Genomic DNA, 21,503 nt, shown 5'->3' on the forward strand with positions numbered 1-21,503 from the left:
ATCGCATACATTCGTTTTGTATGCAGTTATTTTTTTGTTTGCTTCGGAAATAGCTATCTTTTCGCTCAGACACAAATATGATCGTAAATATCTAAATTTATATTAAACGTAATAGTAAACATATACTAAAGTCTTTGGCCATAAAGGTGGCGTTGGCGTAATTTTTCAACTTTTTTATTTTTGTATTTTTCCATTTAAGTCGGAAAAACGAAAATATTAATAAATCAAGCCACTACAATCAATCCTAGAACAGATAATAAGCTTAACATCGGTTAACTCGTTGTTTATAATACCTGATTTACTTGTAGAGTAAAAGGGTTTACTATATTTGTTGAATATTATGTAACAACCGCAACTCTTTCTCTAAGTACATAGTGTGGATGAAGTCAGAGACTAGTTTACCTTCAGTTGTTTCAAATTGTATTTATTTAATTTTGTGGTGCAGTTCGCACATTACTGGAATTATAGCAGGTAATTAGTTTTTACCGATTTGTTTCTTTCCCATTGCTATGTTTTTGTAAGCAAATAGCATATGACAAAATGCAATAACCTCTGTAATGCAGTTACCTCTGTGTATACAAATATTTTACGATTCTATTTTTATCGATTTCGATAGAAAACTAGCGTAACTCTTTCCAAATGCCGTTTAGTATTTTTGAATAGCTATCTTACTTTTCTCATTCTCAAACTTTTCACTTCTCTCTTGTATCTTGAAGGAATAAAACGTTTCAGTGCTGAAGATTTACTTACCCAATGTTACGTGCTGTATTCTAATAGGCAAAGGAAACTAAAACTGACCTGCGCTAAGCTAAAAAAAAAACGAATGAAGTTGGTAGACGCCGATCGTATTTTGTACAATTAACGTAAACAAAAAGCAGTTCCTTTTTCTTCAAACTTTTCACGTAGGAAAGAAATTTTACCAGCTTCTTCCTGAAGTTTCTCGCTTGAGTACCAAAGTTAATCGGAAAGCTTATTTATATTCAGTTGTCACCATTTTCATCTGCTCCTTTGATCACGACATACTATTCTCGTGATATTTCACGTTCTTTAGGTATTTATGCATTTGTACAAATGCAGCAGTTTAGGCTGCAACTTCGGGACTATTTCCATGAAATTGCTTGTTTTGATTACAAGTTTTAATTGCCACTGAAACAGTGTGACTAAGCGTCTGAGTTACCAGAGATACACGCATAAGCTCAAATTTAGTTGGATTATCGTGACTTCTTGTTAATTTACACATTCTCGTTACTGATCTCTGATCTAATTCGTAAACCTCTCGGATGACATAAAAGTCCACAAGTCTATTATATCAACATATACATTGTAAGTTTTTTTGTTTTTTATTTCTACTTCATCACAAGTAAATATGCCTTCTTTCTCAGATTCATTCATTTCTTTAATGGTTTCTCTAAGGGCTGAGTACAAGCCCTCGTTGTCTACCGACTGTAATTTATTTATGTAAGGATGATGGACTGGGAAAAATTTAATTTTCCTCTGAGCAAACAATTTTTCCAAATCATTCCATCTTGTATTTGTGCCCTTTTTTCTTTAAGAAGCATTTTCGCCAATATTTTTTCATTTCCCGTTAAACTAATTTTGTCAATTTGAGAAAGTAGGTTTTTTTCGGACTTTGATTCCAACCTAATCACCTTTCGTTTTAAATTTAAATTTTCTTTTCTCAGCACTCTAATTCGAATTTGTCTTTTATTGGACAATTTTTTGTAAGTCAAATATATTTTTCAAAACATTTTTAATGTTTTTATGGCACTGAAGACAAGATTCAACAGGAGACTGCATATAACAACATCACATTTTCATCACGACAAAACATAATTTTGTTGATTCATAATTTATTTATGGATCACTGCGGTTTGACAGCAGTTGCAGTTTTTTTTTTTTTATATATATATATTGTTTCATTAAAATATGTTCAGCTGTCAAACATTATACGAATATCGATATTGGCCTACAGCGCCAACTGTGGTGTTGACGTTTGTAGCTAAAAATCATTTTTTATTTTCGGTTTTTCCAAAGATTTTCCGGAATTTCCGCATAGCCTGGAGCAAAACTTAAATTTTTTTTTAATATTTTCAAAATTTTAATGTGTATGTACATACATTATATCGCAGATTTATTTGAATTTAAAATAAAACAACCTTTTCTGTTTGTTACTTTGGGTTTGTTTATTTCGTTTTGCATAGTCTTTCAATTCGCATTCTCTACCTCTTGGCAATAACTGTTATAGTTTCTGCCGAACGCAGTCTGGTCGCGGGCGGAAGTGAGAGGGAGAGAGAGATATATCGCCGTTAAGAATGGTATTATTGATGTGTGTGGAGTGAAATATAGGGGGATTTGACCTGTTTTGTAGGCACAAATTAATATCACGTAAACTATTTAAAAGACGATGATCATTTTGTTTTTTAGTCTTAGCTAACAATTATTTTGGCAAATGGGCGTGTCGCCACCGCCCACCACGCCCCTCAAAAACAATATATTTTTTTACTCAGTATATTCTATAGTATCTATTTCAACGTTAAAGAATAAGTCTTTTTCACATGTGAGGATCATTTAAGTATGCTGTAATGTATGTATGTATGTAAGTATGTATGTATGTATGTATGTATGTAAGTATGCATGTATGTATGTATGTATGTAGTATATGTGTTACTTGCACAAAGTAGTAAAAATTGTCTTAATTAACGCCTGAAGAATTTTAAAGTTATTTTAAAATAACTTACTGTCGGAACACATGGTTATTGCCGCTTTTAATTTTTGCTTATGAGAAATATTTTCTTGTAGCCCTATAATTCCCAACTAGTTCTAGTAAGGACTGTAAGGTATGTCTTCTAATTTAGAGTCGCAAAATAGTTCAAGTAATCTCTTTTACCGGTCGAGCAGTGAGTGTAGTATATATGTAGTGTATGTAACGGTGTATGTATGTATGTATGTATGTATGTATGTATGTATGTATGTATGTATGTATGTATGTATGTATGTATGTATGTATGTATGTATGTATGTATGTATGTATGTATGTATGTATGTATGTATGTATGTATGTATGTATGTATTACTTGCACAAAGTAGTAAAAATTGTATTTCTCTCCCGCACATCCACTAGCTGAGTACCGGGTATCCGTTAGTCGAGGAACTCAACTATAGCGCTCTCTCTCTTGCTTTTACGTAAGCTTGACATAGGGCTCTAGAGATAGTGTTCTTGCGCCTTAACGCGATTAGGGTTTTCCTTATCGATATATATTCGATGTTTTTAGAAATCGGGCGACCATCGCATACATTCGTTTTGTATGCAGTTATTTTTTTGTTTGCTTCGGAAATAGCTATCTTTTCGCTCAGACACAAATATGATCGTAAATATCTAAATTTATATTAAACGTAATAGTAAACATATACTAAAGTCTTTGGCCATAAAGGTGGCGTTGGCGTAATTTTTCAACTTTTTTATTTTTGTATTTTTCCATTTAAGTCGGAAAAACGAAAATATTAATAAATCAAGCCACTACAATCAATCCTAGAACAGATAATAAGCTTAACATCGGTTAACTCGTTGTTTATAATACCTGATTTACTTGTAGAGTAAAAGGGTTTACTATATTTGTTGAATATTATGTAACAACCGCAACTCTTTCTCTAAGTACATAGTGTGGATGAAGTCAGAGACTAGTTTACCTTCAGTTGTTTCAAATTGTATTTATTTAATTTTGTGGTGCAGTTCGCACATTACTGGAATTATAGCAGGTAATTAGTTTTTACCGATTTGTTTCTTTCCCATTGCTATGTTTTTGTAAGCAAATAGCATATGACAAAATGCAATAACCTCTGTAATGCAGTTACCTCTGTGTATACAAATATTTTACGATTCTATTTTTATCGATTTCGATAGAAAACTAGCGTAACTCTTTCCAAATGCCGTTTAGTATTTTTGAATAGCTATCTTACTTTTCTCATTCTCAAACTTTTCACTTCTCTCTTGTATCTTGAAGGAATAAAACGTTTCAGTGCTGAAGATTTACTTACCCAATGTTACGTGCTGTATTCTAATAGGCAAAGGAAACTAAAACTGACCTGCGCTAAGCTAAAAAAAAAACGAATGAAGTTGGTAGACGCCGATCGTATTTTGTACAATTAACGTAAACAAAAAGCAGTTCCTTTTTCTTCAAACTTTTCACGTAGGAAAGAAATTTTACCAGCTTCTTCCTGAAGTTTCTCGCTTGAGTACCAAAGTTAATCGGAAAGCTTATTTATATTCAGTTGTCACCATTTTCATCTGCTCCTTTGATCACGACATACTATTCTCGTGATATTTCACGTTCTTTAGGTATTTATGCATTTGTACAAATGCAGCAGTTTAGGCTGCAACTTCGGGACTATTTCCATGAAATTGCTTGTTTTGATTACAAGTTTTAATTGCCACTGAAACAGTGTGACTAAGCGTCTGAGTTACCAGAGATACACGCATAAGCTCAAATTTAGTTGGATTATCGTGACTTCTTGTTAATTTACACATTCTCGTTACTGATCTCTGATCTAATTCGTAAACCTCTCGGATGACATAAAAGTCCACAAGTCTATTATATCAACATATACATTGTAAGTTTTTTTGTTTTTTATTTCTACTTCATCACAAGTAAATATGCCTTCTTTCTCAGATTCATTCATTTCTTTAATGGTTTCTCTAAGGGCTGAGTACAAGCCCTCGTTGTCTACCGACTGTAATTTATTTATGTAAGGATGATGGACTGGGAAAAATTTAATTTTCCTCTGAGCAAACAATTTTTCCAAATCATTCCATCTTGTATTTGTGCCCTTTTTTCTTTAAGAAGCATTTTCGCCAATATTTTTTCATTTCCCGTTAAACTAATTTTGTCAATTTGAGAAAGTAGGTTTTTTTCGGACTTTGATTCCAACCTAATCACCTTTCGTTTTAAATTTAAATTTTCTTTTCTCAGCACTCTAATTCGAATTTGTCTTTTATTGGACAATTTTTTGTAAGTCAAATATATTTTTCAAAACATTTTTAATGTTTTTATGGCACTGAAGACAAGATTCAACAGGAGACTGCATATAACAACATCACATTTTCATCACGACAAAACATAATTTTGTTGATTCATAATTTATTTATGGATCACTGCGGTTTGACAGCAGTTGCAGTTTTTTTTTTTTTATATATATATATTGTTTCATTAAAATATGTTCAGCTGTCAAACATTATACGAATATCGATATTGGCCTACAGCGCCAACTGTGGTGTTGACGTTTGTAGCTAAAAATCATTTTTTATTTTCGGTTTTTCCAAAGATTTTCCGGAATTTCCGCATAGCCTGGAGCAAAACTTAAATTTTTTTTTAATATTTTCAAAATTTTAATGTGTATGTACATACATTATATCGCAGATTTATTTGAATTTAAAATAAAACAACCTTTTCTGTTTGTTACTTTGGGTTTGTTTATTTCGTTTTGCATAGTCTTTCAATTCGCATTCTCTACCTCTTGGCAATAACTGTTATAGTTTCTGCCGAACGCAGTCTGGTCGCGGGCGGAAGTGAGAGGGAGAGAGAGATATATCGCCGTTAAGAATGGTATTATTGATGTGTGTGGAGTGAAATATAGGGGGATTTGACCTGTTTTGTAGGCACAAATTAATATCACGTAAACTATTTAAAAGACGATGATCATTTTGTTTTTTAGTCTTAGCTAACAATTATTTTGGCAAATGGGCGTGTCGCCACCGCCCACCACGCCCCTCAAAAACAATATATTTTTTTACTCAGTATATTCTATAGTATCTATTTCAACGTTAAAGAATAAGTCTTTTTCACATGTGAGGATCATTTAAGTATGCTGTAATGTATGTATGTATGTAAGTATGTATGTATGTATGTATGTATGTAAGTATGCATGTATGTATGTATGTATGTAGTATATGTGTTACTTGCACAAAGTAGTAAAAATTGTCTTAATTAACGCCTGAAGAATTTTAAAGTTATTTTAAAATAACTTACTGTCGGAACACATGGTTATTGCCGCTTTTAATTTTTGCTTATGAGAAATATTTTCTTGTAGCCCTATAATTCCCAACTAGTTCTAGTAAGGACTGTAAGGTATGTCTTCTAATTTAGAGTCGCAAAATAGTTCAAGTAATCTCTTTTACCGGTCGAGCAGTGAGTGTAGTATATATGTAGTGTATGTAACGGTGTATGTATGTATGTATGTATGTATGTATGTATGTATGTATGTATGTATGTATGTATGTATGTATGTATGTATGTATGTATGTATGTATGTATGTATGTATGTATGTATGTATGTATGTATGTATGTATGTATGTATGTATGTATGTATGTATGTATTACTTGCACAAAGTAGTAAAAATTGTCTTAATTAAAGCCTGAAGAATGTTTAATTTACTGTCGGAACACATAGTTATTGCCGCTTTTAATATTTGCTTAGGAAAAATATTTTCTTGTAGCCCTACAATTCCCAACTAGTTCTAGTGAAGACTGTAAGGCATGTCTTCTAGTTTAGAGTCGCAAAATAGTTCAAGTAATCTCTCTTACCGGTCGAGCAGTGAGTGTATGTGTTCTTAAGTGTGATTACTTGCAAGATCACATTGGCATCCCTCTTGAACAAATAACCGCGATAATGTTTTTCATACAAGTGTTTGAAATGTTATAATATTTATTTTAAAATATTTATTCATCAAAAATATTTAAAATACAATATAAAATTCTTGTTAAGAAATTGATTATCCTACACTGAAAGGCACTAAAAAACAGGTCAGATCTGTCCGGAAAAGGCAGCTACAAAAAAATAATAAATGTATTTGTTAAACCAGTCGAACTCAAACTCCTTTTTTGGTCGGTCTTTTACTTCCATTCTTACACCCACCTTTAAGTAGCGCTCCTCGGCCTCTTGGTCAACCAACACATTTTTCGGATCCTATTTGTCAAACCAGAGACACTATAATAATAATTTATATATTTTTAGTTATACCTATATAGTTATTTATATTTTCCAGTTGAAACCCTCTTTTTTTATTTAACGAATTGCTGTAAATTATTTTATAGAAAAATTATAGCACAATGTGTAAAAGCTCTGCATTCCGAGCTTTTCCAATTTTTTTTCGAACTTTCGCTTGCGACCAGGCGACCACAATCAGCGCCCAAAAGTATACATCAGTGACAGTGTGTTGACAGTCAAGAGCTGCATGCTTGAAAATTTCGAAAAAGCATAAAATTTGAAGCAATCTGTTTTTTTCTCTTTTTATCGCTCAATTTTCGAAATTGGTGCTCTTCTCTTAATGATGATTTGAACAGCTGATTTACATTTATATAATAATAACATGCGATCGCATACATAATCATGTACATTAAGCCTATATCAACTATATAATTATTATAATTATCATGATTTAATATTATCGGAAATGTTTTAAAAAAGAAGAACAAATTAGATCTACAAAACATGTACAAGATCTACAGATCTATAAAAATCAATAAAAAAAAAAACCCATAAAAATACCATATCTATTATTAAAACAAAAAATCTTGCTTTTCAAAAAAAGTGCAACATGTCCAACTCAATTGTTAACAATTTACGCCTTTTGGACGATTTCATAGAGGCCGGCGAGTTCGACGAGTTTCTCTTTGGCCAAGGAGGGCATGCTAAAAAACCCCAGCTAGGTTAAAATTAAAGTTCAAAAATTTATTATACACCACTGATTAGAATCCATTTCTTTTCACAGTCCAATATAAGCCCGACTATTCACTTCAAGGAAAGAATTCGTCAATTTAGGATGTGTATTTGTATGCCAACTGTTACCGGATGTGTTTGAGGACGATGGGTTTGACGAATGGGATTGGATCCCGAAATGCATCCAAACCGGGTCTAATGATCGCTGAGCTTCTGCAGTTCGGGATGCTGAAGAAAGATTCCAAAGTAGATCAAGTTATTTGGAAAAACTATATAAAACATGTAAACACGCAAGAGGCCATGCAGGCGGGTCATCATCATGGACTACCGGCGGTGGGCATGGAGCTAGCATGCACCCATTAGAGGCCATCAGCTTGCGGGAGCTATGTATGGAGCCGTATAGAGGAGAACATTACGCTAGATTAGCAGGACCCGGACATAGCCGGACGGACGGACCCGGACATGACCGGACATTCGAGAATTCGGGGTACAGAAGGAGATTGAAGGCGCCACAGTTCATGTACAGCGAGTTGACTACATTGCCGTATTAGAAGATAAATACTCCAAGTGCGTTACCAGATCAGGTAATAAAGATAAAAGCGGGCGGTGCTAGACTTTGGCGGTTCATTTAAAGTTTGAAGTAATTTAGTAAACTTCATTGAGTACAAATATTATTATATGCATTGGTATATAATAGACAAGCGGATTGTAAATACACATGGATTGGAGACTTGTATGCCGCGTAATTGATTCTGGTTTTGAATTTATTTCATAAAATACTTTTCCTTGAAAAGCATGTACCAGGTAGAAGGACTATATAGTATATATATTCTGGACCAGGATCAATAGCCAACAGTCGATCTGGCCATGTTTGGAGAACATCGAGATCTCAGGATCTATAAAAGCTAGAAAGTTATTTTAACTGTGGGAATTTTGGGCAGAGTTAATGTGGGCATTAGGGCAGGCGTGGCCAACATATTTTTGGAAAATCGATAGAAATTGGAAAGACGAATAATAAAATGAAAAAATTCAACTAATTTTTCAAAAAAGCGGCCTGGCAGTTTTGGGCGGATTAGTATAATAGTTCCTGGGATCTGCAGATGACTCGGCTATTGATTCTTATCATGAATATATACACTTTATAGGGTCGGAAGCGCTTCCTTCTCATTCCATATTATTGTTTTTTTCCCTATAAAATGAATTCCGACCGTTTTCCAAAATACCATTGGAATTTCTAAGTATCTTTTATATATCGATTTCCACCCATTTTCAACCTGCGGAATGGAGTGAATTTTCTCCACCACTACATTTTTGGTGGATGAAAAAGCAGCAAAGTTTTCCACGCATCCAACGCATTTTTCACTGGCTGCTATATCGGTAATCATCAGCAGCAAAAAACGTGCCGTCGCTTTGACTCTGCCTTGCTCCCCGTGCACGGAGAGAAATTCCTTCAACCTATTTATGAAAAATGTTATTGATTATTTTTTTACATTGCTGTACTACAAAATTACTCTTGATCTACCGTGCTTACATCTTAGTGAATGAGATATCTCGATCTTATCTTATGCAAATTAAATGCCTGACCTTGTTGTAGCAATATTATTTCTTGTGCACCTGTGGGGTTTGGGCCCGTTTGGTCGGTCCTGGCCTGGCCAATTATGCACCGCGCGCCAAATGGTGAAATCGATGAAGATGCACAAAATGCAAAACGCACTCTCGGCCCGCCTAATGGTCAATATGGAGATGGTCAGCGATCCAGCCATCCAGCCATCCAGCCATCCTCATGTACGAGATGCTGGTTCCCGACAATTATGGCCATACAGGCAGTGTGGAGGAGCTGCAGGTGGGTTGTGGCTCAAATTCGGGTTTTTCGGTAATTTTATTTGTATTCGCATTCGGCTAACGAGCTGTGAACGTGATTATAACTGCCAGAACGACATATGAAAATTATGTCCGAAATGCAGTTTGGCCAAGGAGGAGCTGAGAGGAGCAGCGGAGGAGCAGGAGGCATCCGATGCAACGGGAGCGGCACCAGCGGCAAAAACAATGGCCAGGCGACCAGGAGCTGAGCTGTTGCGCTCGGATTCAGATTAGGCAGCCGCGGAGTGAAAATATTTGCTTTTGCATTGATCTTCTTGTTGGCCGTTGTTGCCGTGGCATTGTTTGTTAATGCTTTTGGCCCGGCCATGGTTGCGGCAATAAAATATGAATTTGTCTGCCGATTTCTGTGCTTTAGGAAGTGAGTCGACTCCATTTGGCCTGTCCCAACTAACGGCAATTGATAAGGCCCGCAAACAGGTGGGTTCACCTGGCGGGGTCAACAGAAGTCCCTCTGCTATTGTTCCGTCGTGTTGCGGGCTGCTGTACAGTTATGACGGCTTCGGAGGATTGGAGGATTGAAAAATCGGGGGATCGTGGAGGAGCCCAAAAGCCCCACTTATATGGCGCGGAATGAGTTAGATTCGGCTGGAGGCCTAAGGAATTGGTAAGGAAATGCGGCTTGAAAAGTGTATGCCGATCGCATCTCGCGTTGTTGAACTACGGGTCATTAATTTAGTGAACGTATTTTCGGATGGATGGAAAGCATGGTATTATAAATATATTGAGCAGCTTGTGGTGGATATGATGATGAGGATAAAGTGCACATTCGATACATTCAATGTAGCGTCCTGAAGAAGACAAATGGAAAATAACTTATAACTTTATATATTATAAGTATTATAAGTGTAGGGTGCAATCTCCAATTGCTTTTAACCCCGATAACTAACAAAAAATGTGGTTTTGAACTTTGCATTTTACAATGTGTCATTCGCTGGGCACCGATTTCAAATCCATTACAATCAATCCTCGGCAATTGAAACGCTTTCCCTTGCACAGGCCCCACCATTTGTCAACTAATTTTCGCCGGACGGGGGGCAGCCGTCTTCCGCCACCCCCCGCAGGCCAACTGAGCCGCAGTGTTGGCCAATATGTTAAATCCCGCCGCATCACAATGCTCATGTGACTTGTCAACGCTCGTGGACTCCGCCGCTGCAGCGGCAGGCACGAATCTCCCTCGGAGCTGGCAGTCGGGAACAGGGAAGGAGATCAAAGCGGGTGTGCCGCCGGTTGTGGGAATCGGGAATCTGTTGCACAGGCAGGCGCTAAACGGCGGCTACCAAATGGCGGGAATTTCGTTGTCGTGGGCTCCTTCGCCTAGGAAACCGTCGAATGCACTTGGTTAGATTTGCAGTACGAATTCGTCGCCTTCTAGCTAGTGACGATCCATAAGAAGAAAAGTTGCTACAATATCAAAGTAGATTTCTGTCTTAAATTAATTTAATATATTTTATTGAATTTGCAGTTGTTAAATAGTATACCCACTTTTCCGAGTGTAACTCCCTCTGCCCAGCGCGCAGACGATCAATACATGGCCCTGGTCGCCAGTTGGTTGCCTCACTTGTTAAGCGCCTCAGAGCGTTTTGTAAGAACATAAATCCTTCAGCTTCAGCTTCAGTTTCAGCTTCAGCTTCCGCTCGCCGCCCGCTGCGGACTGCATTTGAATGCAGGCAGCTAGCTTTTGAGCCAGGCTCGTTTCGGTTCGGTTCGGGCCAGGTTTCTGTGCTGTCTCGCTCCGTCTGCGTTGCTTTTTTTATTGCCATAAGTGGCAGGTAATTATGTCGCTTGCCTGATAAATTACATTGTTGACAACGCCAGGCGAGATGAGATGGGCCAAGATTCGATGAGTGTGGAGAGTTTGCAGTTGGCCCGGGGGAATCATTTTTGGCCAAGCGGTAATTTTTGGCGGCGGATCGGATCGGATCGCATCGGGAAATTGAATGAAAGCCTCGGTGTCACAGCAAATCCGCTTTGACGGCCCGACTTGCTAATAGAAACCATTTATTGGCCACACTAATAGCTGGCCAAATTATGTGCAGCACTTTACTCAAAGTACTTCCCCATTTTCTGTTCATTCCCTATCTAAACACTATCTAATTCTTGAGTTTTTTTTTTTTGGAAAATTGCTTACAATACAGCAAAAGAATAAGGCACAAAATTGGCATATCTGCAAATGGGGAAAATGTTGGACGAGCCAGCGAAGTCGTGCTCTTATCGACAAGACCTTAAACCCTGCTCAGTTTAGTCAAATGAAGTTGCTCCCGATGTGCAATCTCGCCTGCTCCGGCTGACCCAACACCTACCAGTAGTGCGAGGAGGCCAAACGGGCAGGTGGTGGCGTGCCACACAAACCACAACGATTGCGTGCCGGCGATAAGGCGTGTGCCGCAGCCGGGGAATCGATGGATGCCTCCCCCAGCGGCCAGTTGAAAGATGCTGGATCTGCGGATCGGGATCCGTGGCCAGAAGCGCCTTATATCTCCGAACACGGTAGCTAACATGCCTGGGATTAATTAATGATAAGAAATCTGTATCTAAGGCTATTGCCGCCAGCAGGCAGCTCAGCTCCGCTTCTGGCCATAATGAGGCCGGCACCCAGATTCAGGTGTGCAAACCGGCCGCCGGAGGATTCTGGGGCTCATCTTCGGGCAACTTGTGGCATCTCAATATCATGTAGATTTTGCTAATGTGCGGTTCGCACTGCTGTGCACCTCGCCACCACCATTCCACGCCACTTGGCTGCCTGTGGCTCAATCTCATGCTCTCATACTCGCCATTAATTAGCTGAATTTATTAGATGGCCATCTCGCGATGTGCGGCGGTGCTGCAGCAAACGCCTGGGAATTTTTCGAATCCCTTGCATTGCTCTTCGCACTATGAAGAGGCTATGCAAAGGAGTTAAGCCCCCTTCCAACTTTTTGTATTCTTTCCCGGGACTTTTCAAGCCAAATGACAGAGATGGGTGCGTGAGAATATGGTGTACGTTCTGGGACCGCTGAAAAATAAGATCTATTTACTGAAGTTATTAACTGTAGAAGCTCTATTTTAGTTGTTTGTAAGCAACTTCTTTGTCTGCTTATCCACTCTTTGTAACGCCTAAAGATCTGAGCTCTTAACCAAGGACTTATTAAAACTTAGACACGGTCTTACAACTTTTGAGATTCTCTTTTATATATTTATATCCACAGCATACAAATTCACTCATATGACTTAAACTTTCCTAGCTCGAATATGTCGTGTGAGCTAATTGGCAATAGAACATTTAAGTGGACTATACAATAGACTATACAATACAATATTCAATAGATCGAAATTTGGTCAAGGTGAACTAGTAGGTTATGTTACTTAACCGCAACTATATTTTCGATTTCCATATTTTTTGGTTCATTACCTCCTAATTGAATAGCTATTTCCCATCACTATGCCACCTCTGGCTCACGCATTCGACGTGTGTAGCTGAGCATTGCAAGTCAAGTCAGTTTACGACGTGGCTTTGTTCATGTCCACGGACATCGGCCAGCGAATGGCACCAAATATTTTATCCCACCAATCGCCGATTGTGGCTGTGAGAGGTCGGGGAAAACTGCATCGGATTAGTGTGGCTAAAGTTCTACTATTTGGAATAATAAATGGCCTTGTACTGTGCCATCTGATCAGCGAACTTTATGCTCAATGTATTGACATTTGATTGGTCTACAGATTGGCTTATTAGCAGAAAGTCAATTGATGAGGATCAGAAAGGGAGAGACCTGTGGGAAGCTAGGTGCACATTAAGCAGTTAACATACTATTGAGTTCCTAGATATTGTATAACAGCGTATCTAATAAAATAAATGTAATGATTTATTCATCCATAGCCCAGTTGTATTGCCTGGTTGTCGCCTGGGCTGAATCACTTTTAATAACACAAAAATATTTATGCCTGTATGCGGCCATCTTGAGCGTTTTAATTCATTAAAATGTTTCTGCACATTTGTGTGGCCAGTAGTTCGCATCCCGATCGAATCCCCATTCCCATTCCATGCCAGCATAGTTCGGCTGTCCGGAGGCCGAGCAATCTTTGCCGCCATTCAATGCGGAACTCTGGGCCTCTAAACAAGATTTTGTCAACCTCTGAAGCCGCCGACGCCGCCATGCCCACAGAGGTTCAACTTGCGGCATTGTGATTTGAGATATTTGTGCCAGAAGTTGGCGACGATCCGATGGAATCAGTATATAAGCAAGAAAAGTCTAACACTCCTGATCTTGTGACAATTTTATGGTATCTGAATATGAAATTTATTTATGTTATATAGCGTGGCCTTACCTGTTGACCCAATTATTCTTGGTAACACTAGTTAACTATAAATGTATCAAACTTCTATTACGGATATTACGGATACGGATTCGCAGTACGAAGACACTAGTACGAAGGCAAATCTGTTCCCACATTCCTGAATGGCTAATTAGTGATCTTAAATAATTTGAGTTAGGCTCCACCATGCTGCTACCCGAAATGAAACGTTTGGCAATTACTTGGGAGCCAAGCATAAATCATAGTTTGCTAATAAGCCGGCCAAGCTGACGACGTCAAGGAATCCATGGATACGGGTACTGATACTGCCATTTGGAGGGTCGGGTCGGATAGTAAACCTGTTGCCGGATATTGGCACATGGAATCCGAGAAGCTCTCGACTCCTCCTACCAGGTTCAGCTGCAGAAGCTCCGCCAGAGGTTCACCTACAGATCAAATATAGAGTTCCATCAACAATGTATGCCAAAATGGCACTTCATCAGCTGGCCAACGGAGGATGATTAGCAATTGAAGACCCGAAACGAGCCGAAATCCGGGGAAATAAGTTTGGCCAACTGGGAAGCCGAGGGAGGAAGTGGGGCCAGTGGGTAGTTAGCAGTAGAAAGAGGCAGGTAGAGCGAGTGGTAATGATTCCAAAGTGGTTTCACTTTTGAGTTTTAATACCCTGGAAATACCTTTGAAGCTCGGGATGTGATTATTTCATGTAAAATTGTAGGACTCCCATTCATATTTCGGGGTAGGATATGAGTTAATTTGAGTAATTAATACAAAAACTTATTGTTTCAGACAATTGTTTGAATGTACGCAATTGTGCAACATTTATACGCGTTATGAGGCCTTATTTTCTTACAGTGCAAAGCGTGCTAAGCTTTGATTTGTTAGGGAGGCTTTGATTTGCAGTTTGAGTAGCTTATTTAAACATTTATTTGCTAGTATGTACGACATTTTTGAGATTTGCAGGTGTACATGGCAGTCGACTCAGGATCTGGGCAGCATTCCAATTTAGTTTCTGTATATGCCTACTCTTTTTTGAAGCGAGCCCATCCTCTGCCGCCGCAGACTATTTAACCATTTTTACTACTACTAAAAATTCCGGCAACAAATGCGACTGTCTCTGTCCCGCGCTGCGTGCATCTCTTTCCGCCAGTTAGTTGTAATGCGGGCGTTGCGAAAAAGAATCGCAAGTTGTAAAATCTGGCTAATGGCAAGTTTGTTGCGAAAGCGTTAATTAAAAACCAACCAACCAACCGGCAAACCCTCCGAACAAAGCAACAACACATTTGAAAAGTGCATTAACTTTGTTGCCAAGAAGATCTCCGGGTCCCTGCGCTTCCACTTCAACAATCAGCCAGGCCAATAATAATGAACCCGTTGTTACACTAATTTGGATAGCCTCTAGGCCTTTTTCCACGGCCCATCCATCGACTGACAGTTTAGCCTATCGGCGGGCCGTAATCAGAGCCAATTGTCTGCCGCTTTTGGCCTCGGTGGAATGAATAATAATGATCCTTAATATGGGGCACAAATGCGACTGTTACATTTCTCATAAATGGCCTAGCTTATTGACATTTAATGTCAGCTTTAAGCAGAAATAGTAGTCCCTCCAACTGGCTGCGATCTGCATGGGAAATTTTTATGACCAAATTAAAGTTCAATAGGCATTGGTAGCTTTTCTGCTTTGGATGTAGCAACTTGAGAACTGAAGCACTTGAAAGCATTTACTAGCAACCTTTATGTAGTAGGCTCCTTTTTAATGTGTGCGGTGTTATAAATGAAAATATTTAATTGAGGAATGAAACAACATTTCCAGATACATTTTCCCATCATTCATTATTTTTATTGACACTGCCATCAAATGGCTTAAATCAATCGTCTACTACAAATGCTATCGCAAAATAATGGGAAAACTGCAACTGGCAATAAACACTTACCGGATCCAAGACAACTGAGGCGCAGATTTTGAGGCTGGCCAAAACGCGGGCTCCCACATGCCACTGCCAAATCGCACTGCACTCAGCCCCCCGTTAAGCGCCAAATGGAGTGCAAAATGTCTCACGTTCTGGTTTTTAATCTTGACCAGGCAATTGTTACCTTTCTAATGCGCGTTTTTATTGGCCGCCACGTTCGCAGCGCAGATTCCAGCCAAAGTAGCAAGCAAGTCTCTCTTCTTTTGGTCTATGTGGCGTGTCACTTCGAAGCCGGCATAATTTGCTTGCCACTGAGCATGGAAAGACGTGGGGCTTCCCCCATCCCACCCAGCAGCTTTTTGGGTGCGCTAATTTCGTTTGTGCAACATTTCGCCGACCCGCATTTAATTTGCGCTCATTTAAGCGGCGGTTCGCGTTTGGGGATACCTGGCCGCTCAACCAGTCCACTGCCAAATGCAAAATCCATGTTGCACATTGTGCGATGCACGCACTTTAGCCCGCAACTCTGACAGGGGCATTAGCGGCTTGTTTACATCGTCCGCTGCGGTAGCCGCGTAAATCTTTCGCTTTCCAGCCCCTCCCCTGGATTTGGAGATCTTGATACAGTTTAGGCGGAAAAATACCATTTTTTTGAATGCTAATGAAATAAAACGAGAGCGAACGCAATAGTCGAGTTCCTCGACTATGAGATACATTTTGCTCAGCTCAATTCAATATTCTTTTTGGCACAGTGATAGAAATTGGCAGGCAAAATAATAAAACGCGAAAAATCAAAACATTTTTCAAAAGTATGTAGGTGGTAGTTCCTGATTGTGGCCAGATCGACTCGTCTATTGGTCCTGATCAAGAATATATAGGGTACTTTATAGGGTCCGAAACGCTTCTAGTGTAACGGGTATAAGTATATTTATTGGAACTTCCTATTTGTACACATAAACTATTAGGGATGAACCAAATAGTTACTCCATAGATTAGTGTGAATAGTTAATTGCCATCAATTAATAGTTTTTTGAGGAATGAAAATCAACAAATCTAGGAACTAATGAGCCTCTCCAGAAATAATTCGTAATAAGCAATCCACGAACCCAATCCGCAATAACTTGATGCCCAACGGTATCTGAAAGATTTCTCACACATTACGCCCAGCAGATACTCGTAATTTTATGGCACTGATTCCATTTCCCACCGAGCAGAGATCGGCGACCCAACCCAATCCCAATCCCAATCCAATCCCAAATAGAATCTTGTGAGCGATGCCGACGCAGAGACTTGGGGAATCAATAACAGAGCGCAGGAAGAGCGAATGAACGGAGGACTTGGCTAAAAGGCAGCCACAATTGTCATTGAACGGCCATTCAAATGTCACAAATTGTTTGCCAAATCGCGCATTGGACATGAAATAGTTTCGACAGTTTAATTTGCCTCCCGATCGGCGGCAACGCCAACAGCAACTTGCAACTCGAAGCCAGCAATGTGCAACTTCAAATGCAGCAAACGGCATTTGTTGCTGGTCGGCTTGGTTTGGCGTGGTTTGGTTTGGGAATCGGTAGTCGGGTGACTTGTTGGCTAACCATGAAACACCTACCAAATGGCTGGCCATTGATCGCCAGCTCCGTCCATGCAAAAGGCCATCTCTGGTCGGCCGGGACAGGCGCTGCATCCAGTGATGTCCCCCAACAGATATGAGCTCGACGATAACGTTGACATTCCACCTAAATTTATATTTTTCGCCGAGTTTTTCCCTTGTTGGCCTCGGAAAGCTTTTAATTTTTGCCGCCATGTGTGAGGAACTGCACACTGCAATACAAAATGTAACTTCCTTTAAATAATAGGTATATGCTTAAATGAAAACTGCACGTTTAATCAATTTCTCTTTCTTATTACTTATTCTTATGTGTCGATCTTAATTACATAATATTATAGGGAGAGCCGTAAAATTATAATATTTTATGCATGACATCTGTATCACTTAACTATAACACTTTAAGGGCAAGTATGTGGGTTGATATTACAAATATTATTGAGTAATAGTCACTAATATGGCATCCATATTAATATACATTATCCAAAAGATACAATTTTCGCTTTACTTCTTTGCAGTGTGAGTGCTCCGCTTTCAGGAGGTGTCTAAACATGTGTTTAGACATGATAAGTAGACAATCTATAAATATGTTCTATTTAAGGGCTGCAATAAACATGTCACGGGACAGCATAAGTGGCAACTACAGATAAGTACGGTTGCAGTGGTCTATTGCCGAAGTGTCAAGAGATATGACCACGCGGGAGGTGACTAGCGCGGTCATAGGCTTCAAACATAGATTTGAGATAAACCTCAGCTGCATTGACCAACGCAGACTGCAGCGTCTTACAAGCGCTGCATTATATAATTAGATGATAAGAACCTATGTAAGAATGAATAAAAGGCGATGCCCTCGCAGCAGCGAGTCAGTTAGATTCAAACACCCGAATTGAACTCATTAAGTGTACGCATTAGTTTATAGTGTGAACATTTTGGTCCTTCGAGCAATTCTGTTGTTTTCCCCCACCAGTGGTAAGAAACACAGAAGAAAAAAACCAGCGCTTCAAAGTAAAAAGAGCAAGGTTATTCGAGTGATTCTGTTGTTTCCCCCACCAGTGGTAAGAAACACAGAATAAAAGACCACGCCTTAAAGTACTAGGACTATAAGGTGAAACATTGTGTTCTTGCTTTTCCTTGGCTGATCAATCAGCTGTGAGTCGAGGCACAGCTAGGTCAACTGGGCGACCAATCAAAAAATCCTCCAACGGATCACGCCAAAGAATATAAGCAGAAAGCACAAAAAAGTCACAGTGATTGTTTTCCCAACATGTTGTCGGAAAGATCTGTGAAATTGATGCAAGACCAAGGAGAGCTGCAGAACAAAATACTGCAAGCAATCAAGGAAAAGGCATCTATACCAGCAATAGAAGCATTGGTAGTTCGATTTACTACTAACAACAATGCGCTGGTAAAATTGGGAGTTGGCGATCATCAATATTTTAATGATAAAATATTTATTAAAACTATGGATGCTGTCAAGGCCTACAAGGAGTCGCAATTAAAGGTAGAAACACTTGAAGAAATAAATATACCAAGTGGATCAAAATTATCTGATAGCGCATCAGCTCGGAGCTCCAGTCCAGTTGATAATCTGGTTCAACTGGTGGATAGAAGAGCGGACAGGGTGAGGCAACAGATGAGCCTAATTTACGAAACCCTGGATAGTTCAAGTGAGATTGAACTAGTCAAGCAGCTGGCAATGATGAAAAGTCATTGGTCCAACGTGACGGACACACTGAAACTGCTTGAAAACAAGTATGACAGAACTGTCTTTGATCAAGATGAGGCAGACATTCTGCAATCTGAAGTTGCCGCACTAGAGATGGTACTTCAAATGAAGTTGGAACAGTTCAAAAGTTCCAACTGCGACGTGCCAGAACTCCCAAAAGTGGACCTTCCAACGTTCAATGGAAATGCGAAGGAATGGCCAACATTTTTCGAGCTGTTCTCTGAGCTAATAGACAGCAGGAAGGATCTCAGCAACACAAGGAAGCTGGGATATTTAAGAGCCTGCTTAAAAGGAGAAGCTCAAATGGTGGTTAGCCATTTGATAACGGGATCAGCGGCTAGCTATACAGCAGCGTGGGAGCTTATCTGCAAACGCTATGAGAATAGCAGAAAAATATTCTCCCAACACTTCAACAAATTAATGGAATTGGAGTGCTTGCTGCCCCATGATGAAAAAAATTTAGGGAAGTTTTTGGATACTGCGACCGAGAGCATATTCATCATAAAGCAAAAAGGAAAAATAGGAAGCTCTGCTGACGTAATTTTAGCAGAAATTCTGCTGCGGAAATTTTCGCCAGAAGCCTTGCAGCTGTATGAACAGCATGTAAAAAAGGCAAGAGATATACAGTCCTTACAAGACGTACTGGAGTTTATTGAGCAACAATACAACTCAGTAAACGCCATTACCAAAAATACCGCTCAGCTTGCTACAAGAAAAGTGCAAGTTAGATCGTGTGCCTTTTGCTCTAAGGATGGCCACGATATGATAAAGTGTCTCAAATTCAGAGCACAATCAATTGAAAAAAGAAAAGAATTCGTTCAAAAGAACAACATGTGCTTTAGATGCTTTGGAAAGCATAATGCTATCGACTGCAGAAAGGAAATTACATGCAATCGATGCTCCAAAAGACACAACAGCCTTCTGCATGAAGACACAAAACGCAGCATCAACAGCAATAGCCTTAAGCAAGGCCAAGACACTCTATTGGCTACAGCTGTTGTTTTAGTGAAAAACAAAGCTGGAGGTTACAACGAGTTGAGGGCGCTTATTGACGGTGGATCCCAGAAGACGCTGATTTCAGAGGAAGCAGCACAAATATTAAGGATTCCCAGAGTAAGGAGTACTATAGAGGTCGAAGGTATCTCCCAGACTACTCAATTATCAAAAAATAGTGTCCACCTGACGATCAAACCAAAAATTCCAAGCAGCTTCAAAGCGTCAACGGAAGCATTGGTTTTACCAACACTCCATAGAGCCCTTCCCAGCAAAAAGTTTGATATTGATATCAACAAAGAGTGGAAGGGCTACAGGCTAGCAGATCCACGATTCAACGAGCCAAGCAGAATTGACATAGTGATAGGTGTGGATCTATTTCCCCTGATTATGATGGAGAAAATTAAAACCGTAAATGGAATCTTGGGACAAAAAACCAAATTTGGATGGATTGTGTCCGGAAATATAACTCGAGCAGCAAAACAGAAAATTATAAGTGCCACTACAACAATAAATCTAAAGGACCTGGAACGCTTTTGGGAATTGGAAGATGAAACCGATGAGACAATTACAGACAATGCAGAATGCGAAAGAAAATTCCAAGAAACAACTGTCATCAACGAGGAAGGCAGATTTGTGGTTTCAATTCCATTCCACCAAGAGGCAAAGCTTGGGGACTCTCGCAAACAGGCAATGGCAAGGCTTATGCAAATGGAAAAAAAGTTTCAAAGAAACCCAAAGAACTGGGCTGCATACAACGAATTCATGAAAGAATACCTAAAGATGGGACATATGGAACCTGTAAAGACAACGGGTCAAGGTAAATACTATTTACCCCATCAAGCAATCATCAGGCCTGGAAGCTTAACTACGAAGTTACGAGTAGTTTTTGACGCATCCGCAAAGACGACAAATGGACTAAGCCTAAATGACGTCATTATAGCTGGCCCTAAGATTCAAAAGGATATATTCGATATTCTAATTAAATGGCGCAAGTGGCAATATGTTATGGTAGCTGACATTGAAAAAATGTATCGCCAAATAAAGGTTGCTGAGAAAGACCAAGAATACCAATATATCCTATGGAGAGAGGATCCAAAATTGCCGATCAGTGAGTTCAAGTTAACAACCGTAACATATGGCACCTCGGCAGCACCTTTCTTAGCAGTCCGATGTCTACGAGAGTTGGCAGATCGCTTTTGCCAAGAGGATAGCGTCTTAGCAGAAACAATAAGAGACGACTTTTATATGGATGACCTCATAACTGGTGGAGACACAGTCAACGAGTGCTATGAACTCCAAAGGAAATTGAGACAAGTAATGGAGAAGGCCGGCATGCATCTGCGAAAATGGGTTGCAAATGACGAACGTATTTTAGCCGACATTCAG

The sequence above is a fragment of the Drosophila erecta genome, unplaced genomic scaffold (assembly GCF_003286155.1).
Source record: "Drosophila erecta strain 14021-0224.00,06,07 unplaced genomic scaffold, DereRS2 tig00000021-arrow-pilon, whole genome shotgun sequence".
Lineage (NCBI taxonomy): Eukaryota > Metazoa > Arthropoda > Insecta > Diptera > Drosophilidae > Drosophila > Drosophila erecta.